General features: G+C 42.8%; 1 protein-coding gene across 1 annotated transcript in view; it reads left to right on the top strand.

Moving 5' to 3' along the window:
- Nucleotides 1–266: 266 nt before the first annotated feature.
- The window catches only part of LOC136866508 (proline-rich protein 5), a 290564-nt gene continuing 280614 nt past the window's right edge, over nucleotides 267–10216 (top strand). The window contains exon 1 of the mRNA XM_067143547.2: nucleotides 267–433. The gene's annotated coding sequence lies outside the window, so the exon portion shown is untranslated. The remainder of the gene's footprint in view (nucleotides 434–10216) is intronic.

Below are 10216 nucleotides of genomic sequence, written 5' to 3'. Positions count from 1 at the left end.
TACTATTTCAAATATTGTCTGATGATGGAATTCGAAATCTGAAACTCCACTGTTGTGAGCTTCAGCGCCTTGAACTATCGCGGTCAGCAACTAGAGACACAGCAAGACGATTAGGAGATGCCTCCTCCACAGATAATAATGATGGCGCTGAGAAACAGCTCGCTATTACACAAGTCGTAGCAGTGTAGGTAGCTTTTAATGGCTTTGTGAGTCACTTCATCAGTCCTTGCTACCTCTCAGTCTCATCTTACCTCGCGTGGCAGCTGCAAGTGCGATAACAATGACAATGTTCAGATTACCACTAACGAGGTGAACTACGTCAATGTGTGTGTGTGTGCGCTATGTGGGAGACCGTATGAAATATGAAGTTCTTTCCACCTTCATAGAGGACGACAGTCTTCGTTACGTGCCTCAAGTACAGAGGAAATTAATGGTAAGTTCATTGGAATTTGTACATTGGATTAAGTAGTCCGGAATGAGGAACCCCTAAGGTCCCACACCTTCATGGCTGAAAAGTAGGGTACACTTCACCTTATTTTATTCAGAAAACACTGAGCGAATTGGCAGTGCGCTTAGGGTCGCGCAGCTGCGAGCTTGAATTCGGGAGATAGTGGGCTCGTTTGCCACTGTCGACAGCCCTAAGGATGATTTTCCATGGTTTCCCATTTTCACACTAGACCAATTCTGGGGTGGTACATTAATTAAGGCCACGGCCGCTTCCTTCCCACTCCTAGCGCATTCGTACCGTATCGTCGCCTTAACACCAATCTGTGTCGGAGCGACGTAAAACCAATTCTAAAAATAAAATTCAGAAAACAAATTAAGTTACGAAATTAAATCTTATTTAGTACATACTTCATGCTTTCTCAAACTTTACCATAAGCTCTTAACCTGGGAGCATGGGTTGGCGACCACGGGAATCTTAGCTGAGCCTTGGCATTGCTTCCACTTACTTGTTCCAGGCTCTTCACTTTCGTCTATCCTATCTGACCTCTCTTGGTCAACTGTTGTGTTTTCCGACCCCGAAGATGTTAGGGTCCCAGCGCTAGCAAATTTTTCATTTTCATGCATTTCGTGGCCCCTGTATTTCTTTAGCCGATGTCTTCATTTTTCTATCGTCGGACCCCTTACATTTTTTCCTCTGATTAGTGTTAACAGAGAATGGTTACCCACTTGTACTTGCCTACCATGTAGCGATACAGAAAATTATCCATTAACAATGCGGCTTTTTAATGTGCGCTGTTTAGTCGTTTCCCAGATAATTGACATAAATCTCGACATTTCTTAACGATTTCAAATTCACTGTACTTATTAATTCTGTGGTTACAGGTTGTTCTAGAAGAATTGAAAGCTATAAAATATAATTTTTTGATAAGTTTTTCTAAAGGTTTTTTGTTTGGATTTCCATGCAAAAATATTTTTAAAATAAACTATTTAAAGGAATAATTGTAGAATATTTTGTTCTTCTCTATAAAATACACACGAATACAAAATTGCATTATCTTAAAAATTATGTCACATTCCGTTGTATTAAGGAAAATTATTTTGAAAAAGTGTTATTCAAGTACGCATGTGGCCGAGAGAAATTTGAAGGGCTCAATCCAGTCAGAGTCCAGCAAGTTATAACTCCAGGAGTATTACAGATAAACAAATGCTTACACTTTAGGACAGAGGATCTTACAAACTAAATTTTAAAAATTAAAAAATATAATTTTTAACTCTCAAAGGTGTATATCCCCCCTTAATAATCCTTAACGAGGGAGTTATTGCAAGTTGCTATCGCGATTGCAAGTAAACAGAAGGTTAGGCCAAATATGTGCTAGCAGTTAAATAGCTGAGTGATTATAAAATCACGCAACTAAAATGTTGTGGGCATTTTCAGCCAGCACGCACTTGGTGGTAAACGATCACGTTGATTCAACGTGTATTACAACGTGGTGTCTTGTGTTCGAGCTCTGTTATTGAGAAATATACGAAGACAATAGAAAACAATTTTTGAGACATCCTATTTCTTTTTTTGCTAGTGGCTTTACTTCGCACCGACACAGATAGGTCTTATGGCGACGATGGGATAGGAAAGGCCTAGGAGTTGGAAGGAAGCGGCCGTGGCCTTAATTAAGGTACAGCCCCAGCATTTGCCTGGTGTGAAAATGGGAAACCACGGAAAACCATTTTCAGGGCTGCCGATAGTGGGATTCGAACCTACTATCTCCCGGATGCAAGCTCACAGCCGCGCGCCTCTACGCGCACGGCCAACTCGCCCGGTCATCCTATTTTTAGTTCAAGGTTACAGCTATACAGTGCTTTCAGAAAATGTGACAAATCAATGTTTCAGTTTCTTTCACATCAGCAAAGAACTTCTGGTCATCGTTCAATTTTCTATACATTGGTGGAAGAGATATTTGTCATCATCGATTATCTTGCCATAATTTTTTCTCTCGTACTGTTTCCAACGGCATCCCTTCCCAAAGTCGGGATTATTTTCTTCTTCCGAACGTTGACATCAGTTCTTTATCCGCCTTCCATATTATTGCAACTGAACTAGTAGTAGTGCAGCATGACACGTGATTAACTGTGTATTTCAAGTCTACGAATAACACTCCCGCCACTCAAAAAATAGAGCATGCGACAACTATGTAGTTTTCGTGATTAAAAACTAGTCCGTGCACTACCATCCATTTAAGTGCTGAGTTTTACCAGTCTGTCCCCTAATACTCATTAGTTTGAAATGGCGTATGGCTTTTAGTGCCGGGAGTGTCTGAGGACAAGTGAGGATGAAATAATAATAATAATAATAATAATAATAATAATAATAATAATAATAATAATAATCGTATGGCCTCAGCTACCCTGTGCAGACATTTCAATTTGACGCCATCTGGCTGTCTGCTCGTCAATTTCGACGTTCCGTTTTACTCTAGGCCCACTACATGGCAGACAGAGTAAACCGGATCTCTCTTGGGCGCCTATGGCTGAGATTCAATGAATTTTGTCGGGTAAATACCAAATGGTCCGCCTCTGTGGTGTAGTGGTTAGCGTGATTAGCTGCCACCCCCGGAGGCCCGGGTTCGATTCCCGGCTCTGCCACGAAATTTGAAAAGTGGTACGAGGGCTGGAACGGGGTCCACTCAGCCTCGGGAGGTCAACTGAGTAGAGGTGGGTTCGATTCACACCTCAGCCATCCTCGAAGTGGTTTTCCGTGGTTTCCCACTTCTCCTCCAGGCGGATGCCGGGATGGTACCTAACTTAAGGCCACGGCCGCTTCCTTCCCTCTTCCTTGCCTATCCCTTCCAATCTTCCCATCCCTCCACAAGGCCCCTGTTCAGCATAGCAGGTGAGGCCGCCTGGGCGAGGTACTGGTCATACTCCCCAGTTTCATCCCCCGACCAAGAGTCTGAAGCTCCAGGACACTGCCCTTGCGGCGGTAGAGGTGGGATCCCTCGCTAAGTCCGAGGGAAAGCCGAACCTGGAGGGTAAACAGATGATGATGATGATGATGAAATACCAAATGTATCACCAGAGATCTTTTACATACCGACATCGTACGACATGGAGTGTCGAATGGACTTTTTTCCACCCTTCAAAAATCCGACTACCTCTGCCGGGTTTAAACCCGCTATCTTGGGAACCGGAGGCCGACACTCTACCACGGATCCACAGAGGCAGCGAAATAATGATGAAGACGACAAATACACCCAGCCCCAGTGCCAGCGAAATTAACCCATGATGATTAAAATTCCTGCCGGGAATCGATCCCGGAAGCCCTGTGACCAAAGGCCACTAAGAGCAGGAATAGAGTGGGAAAGAACGTTTCATTAGGGTGTGCATATATATATATATAGGACCATTTCAATTTCTATACTTGAATATTTAAAAGGTATATAGTTGCAAATGTCTTCGAGCTCCCAGAATATATTAGTAGGCTTATAACAACGTCGCTTAAGAAACATTATCACCTATCTGATAATGTTCTTCCTGTCAATTATTCCTCCAATAATGTTATTTGCCATTTGCTCTAAAATCCGACTTACCATTTTCGGAGACGCCGAGGTACCGAAATTTATTCCCTCTGGAGTTCTTTAACGTGCCAATAAATCTACCGACACGAGACTGACGTACTTGACCATCTTCAAGTACCACTGGACTGAGCCAGGATCGAACCTACCAGTTTTGGGGGCATTCGGCCAGCGTCTCAAACTTCTAAACCACTCAGCCCCGCCCCATTATCCTCCTTAAGGTGACACTCCGGAGATAAAAAGATTTTTACCTAATGCATGGATTTTAACGAAACTTTGTGTGAATGTCACCTACATAAAAGTAGAGACATCAGGAACGATTCTTTCATATACAATTAATAGTTTTTCAAATTATTTTTGAAATGTTTAGCTTCATTTTTTCATGAAATTTAATTAACATATTAATGTAAATTCGTAATTAGGTAGATAATACTTATTTTAATAGCACTTCGTATCGAATTTTCTGTACAGAATTTATATAAGGAGATATATCCTACTAAAATTTGTGTACATTTTACGTTCTAACATTTTGGACTTAAAAATCCCTACTACTTGAAAAAATTCTGCAATCAAAAATTCCATACGCATTTTTCATAATATACCTGTGATACATATGCCAAACAAATTTTGTTACATTTGGCAGAATAGTATGGGAGAAAAATGGGATTTAGGTATAAAATTACAATTGGCAAACAAAGCATAATTACAGTGATAAATTGTTTGAATTCAGCTGAATAACTTCGTGGCAACGAAAAAGAAATTCAATCCTTTCAATTTCAGTCATAAAAAATTTCACAAAAATGACCAAAATATCGATTTTAATCTCCGGAGTGTCGCCTTAAGACTAGTCACGCCTCCCAGCCTCATATGGATATGCAGTCCATCAGAACAATATTCGAGTCAAAATGAATCTTACCGTGCCATACTGTAGGCATGTACTTTTGCCTGACGTATTCACTCACTCCTACAGTTTACTGTGTCTAAGATTCATTTTTTTCACACATTCACGTAGGAAAATGAACACAACGAAAATTGTGTAGCTGGGAGGCGTGACCAGACTTAAGGAGAATAATGAGCAGGAAGAGCATTGTCAGATACGCGGTAATTTTTTTTATTTTTACAAATTTGCTTTAAATCGCACCGATATAGGTCTTATGGCAACGATTGGATAGGAAAGGCTTAGGAGTGGGAAGGAAGCGGCCATGGCCTTAATTAAGGTACAGCCCAAGCATTTGACTGATCTGATAATGGGAAATCACGGAAAACCATGATCATGACTGCCGATAGTGGGGTTCGAACACACTATCTCCCGGATACAAGTTCACAGCTGCGCGCCCCTAACTGCACGGCCAACTCGCCCGGTGCGGTATTGTTTCCTAAGTGACGATGTATAGCACGAGTTTTAACCATACGTGTACACTTTGGCATACTGAAAGTCCTCTCTTAAAATAGAAAATCAAAGCACAGGACCTAGTTGAGTTGTTTACTATTTTCAAGTCGGAACTGATATGAATTGTTTCATACCCACTGCGGGTACAAAACCAGAAAATGAGACCGAACTGGGAATTAGCCTTTCTGTGTGTTCTATTTGGTAGCTAAATAGTTACTAAACTGACCAAGTATTTGATTATTAGTACGCACTAGGACTTAAAAACATATTGACGTGTCAGTCAATCAATAAATCAAGCAATCAATTAAGAAATCAACAAGTCAATCAATCAATCAATCGATCGATCAATCAACCAATCAATCACTACTGATCTGCAACTAGGAAGCCGCCCAGGTGGCAGATTCCCTATCTGTTGTTTTCCTAGCCTTTTCTTAAATGATTGCAAAGCAATTGTAAATTTATTGAACATCTCCCTTCGTAAGTTATTCTAGTCCCTAACTCCCCTTTCTATGAACGAATATTTGCCCCAATTTGTCCTCTTGAATTCCAGCTGTATATTCATATTGTGATATTTCCTAGTTTTAAAGACACCACTCAGACATATTCGTCTACTAATCTCATTTTACGTCATCTCTTCACTGACAGCTTGGAACATGCCATTTAGTCGATCAGCTCGTCTCCTTCCTCCCAAGGAGAAACTTTGCAACTTGTTAATGTACTCTTTTGTCGGAAATCACCCAGAACAAATCGAGCTGCTTTTCTTTGGATTTTTTCCAGTTCTTGAATCAAGTAATCCTGGTGAGGGTCCCATAAACTGGAACCATACTCTAGTTGGGGTCTTACCAGAGACGTATATGCTCTCTCCTTTACATTCTTACTAAACCAAACCAAACCCCATGGCACTACAGCCCTTGAAGGGCCTTGGCCTACCAAGCGACCGCTGCTCAGCCCGAAAGCCTGCAGATTACGAGGTGTCGTGTGGTCAACACGACGAATCCTCTCGGCCGTTATTCTTGGCTTTCTAGACCGGGTCCGCTATCTCACCGTCAGATAGCTCCTCAATTCTAATCACGTAGGCTGAGTAGACCTCGAACCAGCCCTCAGGTCCAGGTAAAAATCCCTGACCTGGCCGGGAATCGAACCCGGGGCCTCCGGGTAAGAGGCAGGCACGCTACCCCTACACCACGGGTTTACATTCTTACTACAACCTCTAAATACCCTCGTAATCATGTGCAAAGATCTGTACTCTTCATTTACAATCATATTTATGTGATTACCCCAATGACGATCTTTCCTTATATTAACACCAAGGTATTTACAATGATCCGTAAAATGAACTTTCACACCCACCAACGCAGCAATTAAAGCTATGAGGAATTTTCCTATTTGTGAAACTAAAAACATGACTTTTAACCCCGTTTATCATCATATCATTGCGTATTTTCCATCTCACAACATTATCGAGGTCATTTTGCAGTTGCTCACGTGTGGAATGCAGACGTACAAAACATGTGCCATCATCATTTACGATGTAATTTACAACCACGTGATATTCCGTTCATAAGCGACCACACAGATCGTAAAAAGAAACACGTGTGGATGGTGCATACGGTCAATATCATCCCTCCTGGTTGCACAACTTCCCTTCGGCCACTAGTGGGTAGCATTTTCGGTAGCTCATAGGCGATGCTTAAACGTACTAAAGATCACGTTATCTTTACCATCTACGAGGGATTGCTCATTGCTCATGTGTATACAGGGTGTAATAATATCGTAGGCCAAACATTCACGACATATGTAGGAGAAGAAAATATGCTATATGGACACGGGTCCGGAAACGCTATATTTCCGTGTTAGGACTTATTTTCTACAACTCTATGCAATACATTAATCGTAGAAAACACACAGGAAGAGAACATACCAGCACAGCACACGAAACATTTTCTAACATGAAATGTTCTAAATGCCCTTCATTAGTATTTTATTACTTCCAAGTTTCCTTCTTTCCTTCCTCCAAATTTCCTTCTGTTCTTGCCTCTTTCCTCATTCCTTTCATTACTTCTCCTTTAATTTTCCATTTCTTTCTTCCGTTCCTTTCTTATTTCATTCGCATCTCCCTTTCTTTCTGGTTTCATTTATCTTTCTTCGTAATCTGTTTACCCTCCAGGGTTGGTTTTCCCTCCCACCTCTACCGCCTCGAGGTCAGTGTGCTGGAGCGTGAGACTTTGTATCGGGGGAATACACCTGGGAAGGAGGGCCAGTACATAACTCAGGCGGTCTCACTTACTATGCTGCACAGAGGCCTTGTGGGGATATGAAAAGATTGGAAGAGGTAGACAAGGAAGAGGGAAGGAAGCGTACTTGGCTTTAAGTTAGGTACCATCCCGGCATTTGTCTGAGGACAAGCGGGAAACCACGCTAAACCACTTGGAGAACGGCCGAGGAGGGAATTCAATCCCCCTCTACTCAGTTGAGCTCTCGAGGTTGAGTGGACCCCGTCCCTGCCCTCGTATCGCATTTCAAATTTCGTGGCAGAGTCGGGAATCGAACCCGGGTCTCCGGGGTGGCAGCAAATCACACTAACCATTACAAGACACAGGCGGACTCCCTTTGTTAGTATATTTTATAACTTCCAAGCTTCCTCCAATTTTTCGTTCTGCTCTTTCCTCTTCCTTTATTCCTTTCATTACTTCTCCTTTGATTTTCCATATCTTTCTTCCATTCCTTTCTTATTTCATTCCCCTCTTTCTTTTGTTCTTTTCTTCTTTCTTAATCCGTTTACCCGCCAATATTGGTTTTTCCCTCGGACTCAGCGAGCGATCCCACCTCTACCGCCTCCAGGGATGTGTGCTGGAGTGCGAGACTTTGGGTCGTGGGAATACAACTGGGAAGGAGGACCAGTACCTCACCCAGACGGCCTCACCCGCTATGCTGAACAGGGGCCTTGTGAGAGGATGGCAAGATTGGAAGAGGTAGACAAGGAAGAGGAAGGAAGTGGCCATGGTCTTAAGGTAGGTACCATCCCGGCATTTGCCTGGAGGAGAAGTGGGAAACCACGGTAAACCACTTCGAGGATGGCTGAGGTGAGAATCGAACACCCCTCTACTCAGTTGACCTCCCGAGGCTGAGTGTACCCCGTTACAGCCCTTGTACCACTTCTCAAATTGCGTGGCAGAGCCGGGAATCGAACCCGGACCTCCGGTGGTGGCAGCTAATCACACTAAATACTATGTATGTATGTATTTATTTTATTTATTCCGACTTCCATTCCTTCTCGAGTTTCTTTGCCGAGCCGAATAGCTCAGACGGTTGAGGCGCTAGCCTTCTGACCCAAACTTGGCAGATTCTATCCTGGCTCAGTCAGGTGATATTTGAAGGTGCTCAAATACGTCAGCCGCGTTTCGGTAGATTTACTGGCACGTAAACGAACTCCTGCTGGACAAAATTCCGGCACTTCGGCGCCTTCGAAACCCATAAAAATGTAGTTAGTGAGACGTAAAGGAAACAACATTATTATTCTATATTTCAGTTTTCTTCCTTTATTTCTTTAACCCCTCTTTCCCTCTCTCACTCTCCAATCACGTTGATATATTCATTCAATATCACCATCTTTCACTACTGCATCCCACACTTTCTTTCCCCTTTATTGTACATTTTCCTTATCTTCTGTTTTCCACAGGGATTTAAGCGCACGAGGTGTGCGCAGTAAATATGGCGCACCAAATGATCTTGCTATTACTTCCGCGTACTTGTGAGAGACTATTCTCATAGAATCTTTCTGAGCGAACTCCCTGGGTCAATTCATGTTTTCCTCTAACCTCTACGGCCTATAAAGTTTAGAGGGACTTCCAGTTTTCTATGTTTTATGTCCCTTCCTTTTCCCCATACCATTATTCTTGTTGGAGTCGCATTTTCCTGTTCCTCCTTGTACAGGCTGCGTGGCGTTATCGGTTAAGTGCTCCACACCTATACTTAAGGTTCCTATTCAAGGACAGAAGCACTATCCCAGCACTTGCGTGGTGTATGTTAGTAAAACCATAGGAAGACCTATTTCAAGATAGTCCAGTATGCTACTGAGAATGGCATGGGAGAGGATCGCTGTAAAGAAAATTTCCATTACCTTTTCCTCTGAAGTACAATAAGATCTTTCTTTCTTTCTTTCTTTCTTTCTTCCTCCGTTTACCCTCCTGGGTTTTCTTTTCCTTAGGACTAGGGTAGGGATCCCGCCTCTACAGCCTCAAGGGCAGTGTCCTGGACGTGAGACTATGGATAGGGGTGATACAACTGGGGAGGAGGGCCAGTACTTCACGCAGGCGGCCTCACCTGCTGTGCTGAACAGGAAAGATCGGAAGGGATAGACAAGGAAGGGGGAAGGAAGCGGCCGTAGCCTTAAGTAAGGTTCAATCTCGGCATTTGCCTGGAGGAGAAGTGGGAAACCAGGGAAAACCACTTCGAGGATGGCTGAGGTGAGAATCGAACCTCCCTTTGCTCAGTCGACCCAGCCCTCGTACCATTTTGCAAATTTCATGGCAGAGCCGGTAACCGAACCCGAGCCTCCGGAGGTGGCAGATATGAATAATCACACTAATCACTACACCACAGAGACAGACACAATAAGATCTCATCAACATATTACTATCTAGTTGAGCCACTTGTCCTGACCATCTTCAGTAACTAAGGAATTATCAACATCTTCCATTACTAGGGACAAGGGATATATTCTTATTAGCAAAGGGTATATTTAGAATTCATCGTCCCATGTAATAACTAAATAGTCACTGTTGCTCGTTATGTCGCAATTCACAGCACA

The sequence above is a fragment of the Anabrus simplex genome, chromosome 3 (genome assembly GCF_040414725.1).
Source record: "Anabrus simplex isolate iqAnaSimp1 chromosome 3, ASM4041472v1, whole genome shotgun sequence".
Lineage (NCBI taxonomy): Eukaryota > Metazoa > Arthropoda > Insecta > Orthoptera > Tettigoniidae > Anabrus > Anabrus simplex.
The sequence above is the reverse complement of the archived record's forward strand: the minus strand, read 5'-3'. Positions and strand labels throughout refer to the sequence as shown.